General features: G+C 42.4%; 1 protein-coding gene across 3 annotated transcripts in view; it reads right to left on the reverse strand.

Annotated features, from left to right (window-relative positions):
• LOC137478706 (cytosolic carboxypeptidase 6-like) overlaps window positions 1-14,030 on the reverse strand; it is an 886,432-nt gene that overhangs the window by 183,301 nt on the left and 689,101 nt on the right. The gene's annotated exons all lie outside the window — the stretch shown is intronic.

The raw sequence follows: 14,030 nt of genomic DNA on the forward strand, positions 1-14,030 counted from the left end.
TAATGTTGAGATAAATTGAGTTCCTGTGTAATCTCAGGACACCCACAGATAGGTCATGACAATTTGCTATGTATTGTAAGGTCCATCCTGTGAAGCAGGAACCATTTACTGAATTTCCCCAGAATAAATCAATCACTACGGTCTAGTAACAGGATAAAATTAAGCAGGGAAAAATTAAGGCTGCTCATCAGTAAAATTTCGGTAATGGTGAGCTCTATTAGAGTGTGGAATTGTCTCTCCAGGGTAAGAGTGGAATCCCATCATCAGAAACATTTAACACTGGACAGGGTAAAGCCTCAGGGAATAGCTATAACAAGCAATAATTCAGCATAGAAGGGATGGCCTGGGCTATCTAGATGACTTCAGACCTGATTTTTTGTGATTCAAAGTATTAAAAAGAGCCCCTCAACCCCATTCATGCTGTTGTTTACAACTTGGCTGAAACATGCATTAAAGATGAGACCAAAATCTCACATTGTGTATGACCCCTTAATTTAGCTAATTTCTTAAGGCCCACTTTGTATTTCAAATACCAGAAAGTCTGAACCGAGGCTGCTGTTGGAATGAATTCTAATTTTCTGAGGCACATGGAGAAAAAATGAGACTTCTGAAATGTCTGAGATGATCAAGGTATAGTTGACTCTAAACATCAGCAATTTTTTCATGTCTCAGTGATTAATCCTGAAGAGGAAATAGGAACTTTCCGTAACCAGATCTTCCACTCGAGAAGAAACTAAACCTGAACTTCTGAGTCAAATTAGCATATACATAATTATATTGCTCAGGAAATGTTCCTGCAATTACCTCCTCTCGATGAAGGAAACTGAACATTGATCTGCTTTTTGGCTGGTGTTGTGACTTTCATTCATTATCCAACAGCAAGAACATGAAGGAATGACTGGGACGCAGTTGGATCCTGAATAACCAGATTTCCTAACTGTATGCAAACACAAAAAGCTTAGCTATGTTAAACTGCTGCTCTGACTGTTTCCTGGCAGTATCTGAAACATAATCCACAGTACTCACACCTGGAGGGCTCAAAATCACTTAAAGGGAAACAAGCCCTCACTCATTCCTTGGTTTCTCAAGACCCTGTGCTGGTTTTAGTTTTAAAGAGCTTGCAACTTGACTCAACTAGACTCAAACATCACATCAGTTCCTGTTTTCTAAAACATTTGGAGGAGTTAACTATTAGAAATCATTGTGTCCAGAACAAATTTTTTGCCAGGTTAGATAAGACCCTTCAAGTGGAAACAAAACCAGCACAAATATTGCATCGTGCTTCAGCAAATGCCTTGGCAGCACACCAGGCAGGCACATGCCACAGCTCCTCAGGCAGCAGGGAGGACTGGGAATACCTCAGGGATAACAGGACTGCTTTTCTTTCAGGAGGTGACACAAGAGTCCAAACTCTCAGGGCTTTGCTGTGGCTGTCACGGTGCCAGTGGAGAGGCTTGCCCACGTTCTGCTCATTTCACCCCTGGTACTGATGCAGCCTCACTCACAGAGTTTGGCAGGAGCATCTTGGCAACTGGAAGCTGCAGTTCTCAGCTTCAGCAGGCAATTACTATTCCCTGAGAAAGAACATGCAATGGTGTGGAAGGCTGCACATAAACATGCAGTGGGTGAGGGTCTGCTGTGCCTGATTCACTGCTGCACCCAACTAAAGGATCTTGGGCACCAGGAGCTTGGTGTCAAACATGACCCAGCAACTCCCCAGGCACCCCAATCTGCTTGGGCTGCTGTAGCCAAGCTGCCCATCAAAAGGAGATTTACTAGATTTTCGTACTTAGCAGACAGTCAGTTAAGCCTGAAGAAGCCTTATCCCATTGTACAAATACCAAGGAAGAGTTAAAAATAACTCTCAGAATTCTAACCTGGAAGTAGAGGCAGTTCTAAGGAGCATGAGAAAAGCATGAGACAAAAGCATACATTTACATATACAAACCTCACCCTATAATTATTGTAAGTATCCAAATAATCAATACAACTAGGAAATATCTTTGTCTTTCAGAGGAACCCAATAGTTCTGGACTGTCTGAAGTAGTCCAGATCAATAATGTTTAAAATAAAAATATAGATATCAGAGTATTAAACAAAAAATACCATTGCCGAGAACTTGATCCTCCTGTTAATAAATCAATACAAACTTAATTTTACAGCTCCTGTAATCAGCAAGAGACATATCAGTGTATCTCATTAGGCCGGGGTTAAGAATTTGGCAGCAACCAAAGCCCATTTAATATCATTTACTTCAAGGCAGACATGGCAATACAACAGATGCCCTAATTTATTTGTTGATCTTTGTATTAAAATAACAGTTTGCTGGTAAACAGGAAGGGTAATGATGCCAGTCACCCTTGTTAGTGGCTAATAATTGCTTAAATTGTCCACTAATTGACCTGTGGTACTGTTGAAGCACTGGATCGCATTGCAGGGCATGAAGTAAACAAGGCCACTGTAATGTTACTTTAGAGAATGACTTCTGGAAATAGAACTACTTATTGCCATAAATTTTCTTTTCACAGATGAGCAGATTAATTAGTCTGCCAATTAGTCTGCTATTAAAGAAAAAAAAGGGCTGCCCACAGATTGGTTGGATCTCCGAACTGTAGCCCCAGTTTGGGTCAAAGGAAATAATCCAATCTGAACCAGTCACATCAGCTATGAAAAATAAGACAAGCATTATTTAAAAACACAAACCTCTGTGGCTGGAGATCGAGGAAAACAGCCAAATAACAAAGTATTAACTCTTCAAGAGACTTCAAAATGAAATAGAGAATGTGATGGAATGGGCCTACCGAGACACATTACAGTGTGGAAAAGTTCTCCAATTAGAAGAAGCAAAACAATATGGATTATTTTCCTCTCAAGCTTTCTGGAAAGCAATTAAAATCTTTATATTTCAAATAATAATGTGCAATTATAGATGCTGCCTGAAACCAGAACAGCTCAGAAATCAGCATTCAGCCATGACACAAGAAGAGGCTTATTCATAGTCCACTAAAAATCCAAAGTCTTTAACTTCAATGAGCTTTTCGTAGTTGCAAGCAAAAGGGAAGAAAGAATTGAAAACAAAGAAGAGGGAAAACACTACTCACAACTGCAAGTATTAGAGACACAGCCACATTGACACTTAAAAATGTCAGACTGTTAAAAAACTGATTTCTTGGTAAACCCAGTTTCACTGAAACTGCACTAAATCTGGACCAAACCCCTTCTACTCTGAGTCACTTCCTTATCATTATTCTTTCTCAAGGCTGAATGCACTTTTTCAAATTTCTCCTGCCTTCTGCAGCTCAGCACTTCTCATATGCTCCAATGTTAGGTCCTGTGGCATCTTTTTGCCCAGCCCAAATTATCTGCTCTTTCTTCTCAAGCAAGTTAATCATTCACTCCTCCATAACATGTCATTTCCACTGTTCTGTCAAGACATTTCCTCAACCAGCCTCCTTAAACTCTGTTTAAGCTTCCTGCTGGCTCTACCATGACCTCTCCACATTTGCTCTTTCCAAACAAAAGCCAGCCTTATCCCCTGCTTTTTCCATTACTCCATCCTTTCACCCTCAGTCTGACAATATATTTAATTGTGCAGCTATATAATACATTTGCCCTGCTCCTATTAGTGAAAATCTAATCAGCACAGATCCTAATGCAATATGGCAACTGCTAATGCAAACATACCCTGCACCGTATCTAGTATATGCCAAGAAAGAAGTAATTTATGTTTTCAAACCCATTTCCTAATGCTGAGTAGCTGCTGGTATCCTTCAGTCAGCTCACCACAGCCTGCAGGCTAAAGAGAATGTGACAATTGGACTCTAACAGCCACAGGATCTATTCACTGGAAAATAAATGTAAAGGAGTCCCAAATGCTTTTGCTCATATGAAACTATTAAAATGTACTGTTAAAGGAGACTGAATCCAGTGTGAATGACACTATAGTTATGTTTCAGTGGAGAGTAAGAAAGCAAAAAGATGGGGTTAGGTTTTTTAGAGTGTTTTTTTAATGTGATATGAAAAAGGAAAAAAAACCAAACAAACAGGTGATAATGGTCAAGCAGTTATAATATCCTGTCTCCGAGTACAATACATAGAATAAATGACAGCAAGCCACCACTGTGCTACCATTTGCCTGAGAAGTGTTTCTCCTTCAGCAACAGGGTCCTCGTCTGTTCAGCCTTTGCCCTGTCTCATGGCACTGCAGGAAAAAACCCATCAACCAAAACAAAAAAAACAAAACATGAAAAAGACAGATGGACCCTCTTCTCCACCCCAGCATGGTGGGAAAGGTGTCACACTCCCACTGACCCTGCCCAGCACAGGCCACAGCAATGCTGTGCCAGAGTGGGCTCCAGAGAACACACAGCTGCTCCTTCACTGCAGCTCCCAGCAGAGCCCAACAGGCAGAAATGGTCCAAAAATGCCTTATTCTGAAGTGCTTCAATATTCAGCACAACACAAGAACAAAAAAAAAAAAAAACAAACATGTGAAGGGTGATAAACGAGCAGAGCTGACTCATAGTGAGGTTACTGACATGATCTAACATCATGCTGTCACCAAAATTATGCCTACAAAAGATCATCACAGAGGGGTCCATATGCACAAGATCATCACAGATGCTGACTCTGCCCCTTCTTACAGTTCTGCTCCTCCTCCTAATGTGGAAAAACAGATTGACAAACTCCAACGTGTTTTGCTTGCAGTATTTCGCACTTTTTTAGAAACATGTTTCTTAGGCAGGGGAAGGAGAGAAGAAGGGTGATGCTAACATCATACCACAAAGAATCTATAAATTTTGAATGCTTTATTAATAGGTTGCTTTATCTTTCCAAAGGTCCCTTTGGAATCCATGGCAAAACCAAGGTTTATTTCATCAAAATTATAAAAGCTAATACTGCTGGTGAACAAGCACTCCAAAACTAAAACAGACACCTGCTTACAGTGTTAGATGAAGGGAAATTTGATGTCTGAATTATGTCACCATTTTCCACATGCCCAAACTGGTGTACATCTGCATGCATTTGCCTCTCTATCAGTAGTTTCTGCAGTTGAGACTGGGAAGATCCAGAACAGTGTCTGTTTTCCCTGAGCCCCCTCTCTGGCCATCCTCAGCACACCCAGCAAGGCAAGTGAGGGAAATAGGGATGCAGCACCTTGCACAAAACCTGAGTGAGCATCCCTCAGACCCCACTTTTCAGGTGAGACTTTTCTGCTGCTTTCTCTGCTGATGTTCAGACTTCATTTAGACTCCCCCCAGGAAAGGCTCAGAGGGGACCTGCACAGGCCTGCGGGTGGCACACGATGAAAAACAATCAAGGTTTTTGGAAATGCAGAGAAGTGAAGAGTTTTCCCCAGTGGTTCCTGTGGACCAAAAGGTCTCAAGGGAGACAGCAATTAAACAACAATTGCCCATGGCAAATACATCAGAGCCAACCAAGGCAGATGAGACAGCTCTAGGAAGGACATCCCTGGTTACATTATTTCTGAAGGGTACTGAAAAGAAAGACTCATTGATTCTCTTGTAGTATCAAACCTTTTGATCACATAGCAATTTTTCCCCAGCTAGACAGGTAAATATTTCAGTGCTAAGTAAGTTCTTGTTGCATGAGTTTGGTTGGTTAAAAGCGCCCCAGAAAAAGTCTGTAGGCTCCCATGGTCATTTCAGGCTTTTTTTAAATCTGCAACCGTAATTGCTATTGTAAAAAAAAAAAAACCCTAAAAACAAATCAACAGTTAGTACCTGGTGAACTCTGCACAGTGCCCCACTTCACCTATTTTTAAAGAAGTTTTAATCAACCTGAGACAGAAAAGTTGCACACCTAACTAAGGATCCAGCTGCAATAAGCAGATTGATTAGAAACACATCAAGCTATATTACGGTATGTTTGTTCTTTTATTTACCGTTTAGTCTCTCATCTATTCTCTGCTGTAACTCTTGGTCTCTTCAAAACACAGGATTAAAAGCAAAGGAAATCTCAAATAATGGGATAAAATGAATGTGCAGGAAATGAATGGGTGAATTAGATTACAGCAGATGAAACACTGAGGTCTGAAATGCAAAATGCAGGGAGTTTATTTAATTTGTTACTCTTTTAAAATGAAAATATGCTCACTGACTTGAATTAGTAATTTTCCTGTTCTAAGATATGTTAGGCCATTACTGTTAGGCCTGTTTCCAGAGCAGTGAAATAAATGGAAAACAGCCAGTCTCCCAGGGAACTCAATCCTCACTGCATTTTGCCAACCTAGTGGAACAGAGCTAATGTCAGCTCCAGAGAAAACCACGCTTCTGCTGGAGGGGCTGCTTGCAAAGGAATTGAGAATGACTGGCAACAAATACTTCAAATGGCAGAGTAAGGCACTGTGGATTTTCTCCAATTTTAATGTGCATGGTAAGCACAGACAGTAATTGATTTAAAGAAGATTTTAAAAACCCATCATTCCTGACCATTCCCTCCCTCCCACCTCCAGTTAGCCCAGGGTTTCACAAATAATTAATCTGGAATTTGGAGTGGCTGGAACACAAATCCACAGGAAGCAATGGGAACAGCAGCCTGGAACCTCCCAGCTGGGTTCTGTCAGTATGAGAGAGAAACTGCTCTGTCAGTTGCTGACCCAAGTCAGGGCATCCCAGCACCTCCACCCTTCCAGTTTTCCCAGATATCTTCTTTTGCATGTAATGATCTAACTGAGGGCACTGAAGTCTCTGGTGGAGGACCACAAGTGTGTGACAGCCCTCTCCAAACACATCAGCAGATCACAGGGTGTGGGGACAGTGAGTGCCCATTGTGCTACTACATCCCAGCTCTATGACAAAATTACTCTGACCATTCAGGTACCCAAATATTTCAACTGCTTTCCAGAATTACACAGTCATAAAAATCCTGTTCACATCATTGTAAGGATACAGGAGACATTTCTGCCATCACAGCCTCAAATGACATTTGGCATCTATTAGGATTACAACTTCAATGAAGATTTGGGAAAACATTCTGGGATTCCTGGGTAGGGAAATGGACCATACAATACCATGAGGCAGACCTTGTTTCCCATTTTAATGTGTCTGTTGATTGGATAGAACTGACTGGGATGGAAATCTTTAAATTTATTATGGATATTGCACATAGAGGAGGCACATTTACACCACTGCCTTTCATGTGCACTATCCTACTATTTTTGAGAGACTTCTACATTTAGACCATGCAAACAAGGCCTCAGAACACCAAAGAGTTCCAGACCCTGACACTCCAGATGTATTTCAAACAGGGAGAATACACAGTGAAATGGATGTGATTGGAATAGTCAGTCACAAATCAGCAGTCTAGAAGTACAATCAGTTCAGTGTAGAAAGTTGCTAAGTGATGAGTGTTTGGGATTTCCTATGTATTTTTATGAGCTGTTGCTCTTTCCTTGTAAAAGGATTCACATCTGCTTTGAAGGATATGTGGCTGCTGGTGCTTGGCTGGAGCACAACATCCCAATTCAGTGCTGAAAAGATATAGATATACATTGCCAGTAAAACATAATTAAAGTTGGCATTCCCAGTGACTGGGATGTGGGATCAGGAGCCAGAATGCCAGATCTTAGTCTCTAGCACTGCTGATTTTTGGCAAGTTGCTACCAGAGTCTGCTATCTTAGTGTGTTCAACTTGAGGTAGCAATGGCCAGATTTGCAGGGCAGCAAAACTGGCATCTCTGGGGCCAAAACCAGCAGATGGATTTTCCAAACAAACTCATGAAAGCTCATTGGAGCCGACTGTAGCTCAAAACATGGCAGGTGGCCACAAAAGGCTAGGTGTTAAGTAAAATTCTGAAATTTTTCTGCTCTTACTCAGCTGTCACTAGTGAGATCTGAGCCACTGACAGTCCATTCCAAGCCCACTCTTCCCTAAAGATAAGCATTTTTTGAAAATCAGTCCTGTAGAGGTCAAGATGGAAAGTCTTTTGGTGACAGAGACAACCAGTGTTGGTGGTCAGTTCAAAATTGCAGCCCTGAGTACCCTCACTTCTGCTCTTATCTTTTCTTCCCAACAAGTAAGCACAGAAAGGAGCACACAAAGTGTTCCACAAACTATAACTGGTTCTCAGAACCTCACAGGATTACCAGGAGAGGATAAAATGTGGCATTTGATTTTTCCTGTTAAAATTGTCAGCTAAAAAAAGAAAAGACAAGTATTTGTAAGGACAAATCTAGTTCCTACTTTAAAATTCTCTAGATACTTTATACTACCCAAAGCCTGATCCTGTCTGAAAAGCCAAAAAAGCCCAAAAAAACCCCATTACTAAACAGACTTGAGTAGATGATGAGACCACACAAATGATCTTGCTACAAAAGATGCCCTAGGTCACATCATTCATGTAATTATTAGGTCATCTATTCATATAATCTTGTTCTGATAAAACTGCCTTCTAACATGCCTTAAGACTTGCTCTGATGCTTTGGCAGCTGGAAACACCCAAGGAACCAAACAGTTTTACCCTTTCTCTTATTTGTTGGATGCAGCAATTTATGGCCTCAGGACTCATTTTGATGCCATTGAATTGGATTGTGTGTCTTTTCAGACTTTAAGAAAAGACATAAAACAAGGAAAAAACCCACTAGATTGAATCTTGGGTGTTTGTGGCAGCAGCAGGCTGCTGGAACACTCGATCAGGGTGTTGGTGGCACCATTTCCCTTTTTGCACTGCAGGTCTGAGTGCAGGAGACTCTGCTCTCTGCAGCAGCACCAGGAGCCCAGGTGGAGCACCGGGTTAAACCCTCCCACTATTTCATGGTATCTGCTTTTCCTCTGCCTTGCAGCAATGGGATACCCACAAACTTCAAAGGAATAGACTAATTTAGAAGAGCAGAATCATGCCAGGGCTGGATTGGTCTGGTAAAAAGTGCAAACCTGCACAGAGGGAAGCAGACTGTCTGCCCTCCACAGTGATGAGCCCATATCTCAGCCCCTTAAGTACCCTGATGGCTGATGTTGCTTGCTTAACCACAAACTAATCTCCCCAGGCCAGGGCCAGTTGTGCAGTTCTCCAGTAGAACTGATTCAACAGCAAAGACCTGTGGAATTGACTTGAAAGAACCTGTCAGGCTGACAAAGAGAGGAGGTATTGGCAGGAGCACACAGCTCCTGCTTCAGGGCTGCCTGAAGGGTTCCTAAATTCAGTGCACAGCACAGACTGAGTGGGTGGCTTCGTTGGCTGGCTTTCCTTTCTTTAATTTTCTTAATATGCTGTAAGGAGCTTGGAGTTCTCTTTGCATCAAAATGAGTCTACTAATACCCCCTGGATAATGCCTCTTTTCCTCCTGGGGAAAAACAAAAGAGTTCCTGGAGAAACACTGCAAGAATCAGATGATCTTGTTTCATTAATGAATTACTTGGGATTTATCAGAATAGTTCTCAAGATGTTACCTCAGAATATGATGTGCTTGGTCATTATAATTCAAAGTATGTCCTTCCCATGAGTGTGAGTTCCCCAGTCAGCTCAAAAAATATTCACTGCATTATAGCCCTCAATTTTTACAGAATTAAATAATGTTAAATACAGCTAGAGTTGAACAGAAATATGCAGAAGATTCCACCTTCCTTGATGTGCAAGACAAGAGACAAACCAGAATAGAGGTTTGATTGCAAAGAGGGGAAAAATAAACATAAGCAGAGTAAAATCCAGAATGCACAAACCAGAGTCAAGCAGGCATGTACCCTGGCAGAATTAACTCAGGCAGCACTGCACTGTTTCCTGCTATCCTTATCAACTCACAAAACACCAGATTTTCCACCATGGCCCTGAAGGGGAGTTTCAGCTGTCCACCAACAGCTCACAGCACCAGCAAGGAGGTAAAAAACAACAGAAACAGAAAATCACTTCATTCTCCAGTTTGCTATTTAGAGCTGTAAGGGTCGTGCAGGGGAAATAGAGAAACTGCATCATTATTACAGTGTTGCTGCTTTACCCAGGAGCAGGCTGAGCTCCCCAGAGCCTGGAAGATGGCTGCTTTCTTCCCTGTCATGACAACTGCAGACGTGGAGGTCAGAAACCTTTCCAGGGCCAGCAAGAAGGCTGCACCACAAGTGTAAATTTTCCATAGTTACCTGCACTGGGGAAAAGATTCCCAATAGAGCTATAAAAGTGATAAAAATAAACTTTGATGGACACAAGGAGGATTAAGCAGGCTTAGCTCTACTTGGGAAACCACTAAAAGTTGCAAGGAATAGCCAAAGAGGATGAACCTTCTCCTTTCAAGCCTTTTGTTGAATTGTCTCCCCAGACTCAGAGCATTTCCTATACGGCCAGAGTTACCTTTTCATAACCTGGCAGCAGGTGCCTTTCTTTGGGAATCAGGAACCTTTGGGATCTCAGTGTGCTTGGCTGAACAAAGGTGGGCACTGGGAGCAGAGGCTGGACTGGTTTTACCCAGTTTTTCCCCTGGGCCTGTCACAAGTGCTGCTCTGCAGGCCCAGTGAACAAAGCAGCAGCTACACTGAGCTCTTACAGAATTAACTGCGGCCACAACAAGAACTGCAGAAACCTGAAGATGGATAGATTAGCCCAAGCAAAGAACGTGCTGTAAGCTGAGAAGGCAAAAGGTGGATTTCTCTGGAGGCAGACAGAGAATACATTTACATATGAAAATCTAATACACAGTGAAAAAGGGAAAGGGCATTACATAAATAATGAGAGGGAAGAAATGAAAAATATGTATTTTTAAACACATTCTAAAAATGGTTTCCAGCATCTGCAAACATGTTGCTCAGCCAAGCAAAGACCCAGAGGCAACAGGCTTGAGTCAGGCAGGCATACACACAGACCAGAGGGGCCCTGCAGAACATCACTCATTCACACCCATCCTTTCCAGTTCTCTTCACCTGTTAGGTGTTGGGAGAGTGTATTGAGGGCATCTCTTTTCAATTTGCCTTTATCTTCAACAACCTATAGATATTTGTCACTGGCCACATCACAAGTGGGCTCCTCAGCTAGACAGACTCCTGGTGCCACCACTGCCAGGATCAAAGTGGAACACATATTGCTGGGAAGGAGCAAGAGCACACTGGGTACCCCCAAGGGTGATGTGGTGCCCTAATGCTCTGGATCTCAAAACGATGCAAGTACAGGGCTCAGAAGAAAATAGGAATGTGAGAAAAGAACTCTTTCTTGTGCTTCAGCTCAGAACTTTAATCCTCTCAGCTAAAGAGAAGAGCTGAGGTGTCCCCTCTTCAGGACTGAGCCCCAGCTGTTCACTTCTGCGGAAGATGTGGCTTTGCCATTCGTATGTGGCACATCCACACACTCCCCAGATCCAAACAATGGCAGCTGGCAGCTTGGCCTGGCAGGGACCTGCACAGCCATTTCCCTCATTTCCCCTGCGGGGACAAACGATGAGATCACTTTGTAACTCCTCATACACGAGAACTTACACTAAGCCAGCTGTAATGGCACCTTTTGGCTGCTTCATTGATTTCCACTTACTGGGTTTGCAGGTTATACTGCTTCACTTTTATAGGATTTTCCTGTCCTTCCTCTCAGATCGACTGCAAAGGCACAAGGCAGTTTCTTCTCTTCCCAGTGAGGCAAAGGCACCTGCGAGGCTCCAGTGGCAAAGCAGGGCACAAAGTCTGCAGGCACCGTGCAAGGCTGGTGTCACAAGTAAGGCAGCAGCTCTAAAACGGATTATAGAAATCTAACCATCAGATTCCAGAATCAGAGAGAGAGAATCCTGTTAATGAAGAGCTGTTTTACACTCTCATGTGGTTACCTTCTGGGCATGAGAAAGGCAAGAGTGGCATCAGCTTCCTCAGAGGTGGCTACCTGTCCCCTGAAGCCGGTGGGAGCTTCCTGCCTGCTCTGGGTTTGCCCCTCAAAGACATCCAAAAATACTACATAAGCAAAACCAGACTAAAGTAGATCTGTGTCCATCTCCTCCCTAACAGATGGTATCAGGGTAGTAGAGGCTGAGCTGTTCTAATCAGTGTCAAAGGACAGTTAAAACTGAAATGAAACATGGAAGTCCACTTGCACAGCAAAGTCTGTAAGCTTCAGTTTTGACAGGCAAATAAAACAGGGACTGTGTGTAACACCTGAACTATTAAAAAAAAAAAAAAGGAGTGATTTATTAAACATAAACCTAATCCTCAGGGAAAATATGATGGCCAAGAAAATGCTGGCTGCATCTGAACTTCCTCCCTTTGACTCAGAGATGAAAGCTGTGTATCTGAAAGTTGCTTTCAGTGGTACTGGAGGGGACTTGTTGGATAGCTGCTTGCACTAGGCTCCAGCAGGAAAAAGCTTTTTTTCCCCATGGTTTATTTTTTTGTCTTATAGAAGAATAAAAAAAATAGCCATGTCTCTACATGAAGAAAGAAATTGCAAAAGCTCTGCTCTGGCCCTCGTCACTGGAGATGGATCTGTTCTTTTATTTACACTGCATGACATCCAGGCAGAAAAGCTCCACAGAAATAAATTAGGGTCACTGTCTGTCAGTGCAGATGTGCTCCTGTTAAGCAACAGAATATGGCATAAGCCCTTACCTCCACTCCAGATAAAATTTTGCTGTGAAAATGAAGATGCATTGCAGATCCTAAAGGTGATGGTAATTACCACTGGAAAGGGAATTATCAGCAACATTTCCTCACATGAGTAGGACCACCACAAGCACCTCTCCTTGTGAAGAAGGGAAATTCTCCAGGAGGTTATAAAAGTACATGTTTCCATCTGAGGAGCGTGAGGGAGACAATTCAGAAGGATATAAATTTCAGGAGGCATCCAAGGATTAAGGGGGTTAGTTGTTGCAGTTTTAGGAAGAAGCAGCTAAAAAACCCCACTATTTCATAAAGAATTCTGTTTGGAGAAAATCTTACTGCAAAATCAACTTTGAAGCATATTAAACTAAGAAGGCATAATATGCTCTCATTCCAGAATAAGAATTGCTGTGGAAATGTTCTAATGCACTCTACATTCACAGTCTGCCTCAGATGCAAATGAAATCTCAAGTGCCAGCAAGCTCCAGACAGAAGCTCTCCCCAAGCACTTTGCACTGATGGGTTTAAACTCTGGCAGCACTGTGACCACACCAGCTGATGTCAAGGTGCTGTTTCCCTCATATCCTTGGCTATTAGGAACATTGCCAGGAAGAAAAATCAGAGTTCATGTGTAACCAGGGGTGAGGACTGTCTAACTTTCTACCTCGATCAGTCAGATTGAATTTTAAGATCTTAAAGGTAAACTTAACTTTAATAAACAGCCTCTTTTGCTGCATGAAGGAGACAGACTTCAGAAGGGAGAGGGGCCTCCCACCTCACTGGGAGAGATCCCAGTGACCTGCTGTCCCCAGGGCAGGCAACCCTCCTGCAGGGAATTATGGGTGAGGTTCCAACAGGTTTGTTCCCTACTTCTCCCAAGGAATGAGAGACACACCCAGCTTTTCAAAGATGGCACCTGTGCCAAGGCTGGGTCACAGCATTTTTCAGTTCTACTCTTGACCCTCTGACAGATCATGTCCCATTTGATGGAAGGCTGGTGAAGCTCACTGAGGCTGAATGGCTTCTCCTGTACCTGGGAATCAGGCACCCTCCTGTTCTCTCTTTACTGTTATGACACCAAGCACAAGTGTTTCTAAGGGAACAGGACATGAAACTGATCAGTGTTGTACTAAAATCATCACACTAGTCAAACTTTAACCACTACAAAAACTGAAAACTCTCAGTGATGCTCCTTTTGGGTAGGTGAAGGCTGTGGTGAACCAGAACTTGCCCTGTTGTCACTGTCTGTGTCACACCTGTTCTGTAGTCGCCCAAAGATTTTGCTGATGCTTGCTGATAATAAAAAGCATGTCCATCTTTTTAACCTTTTGCCTACACACTGTACCATTGGCTGAAAATTTTGAAATAAATGTTGATAATTTCGAACAAAATTTCACATAAGAAAACCTGCAGACTTCACCTTTCCTCCTCTTCTGACCACAGATCTTTGCCATTCTTTGTTCTTTCTCTTCCCCACATTTTTTCTCCATCAGTGATAAAGTGACAAAAGAGAT

Source organism: Anomalospiza imberbis, chromosome 9, assembly GCF_031753505.1.
Source record: "Anomalospiza imberbis isolate Cuckoo-Finch-1a 21T00152 chromosome 9, ASM3175350v1, whole genome shotgun sequence".
NCBI lineage: Eukaryota > Metazoa > Chordata > Aves > Passeriformes > Viduidae > Anomalospiza > Anomalospiza imberbis.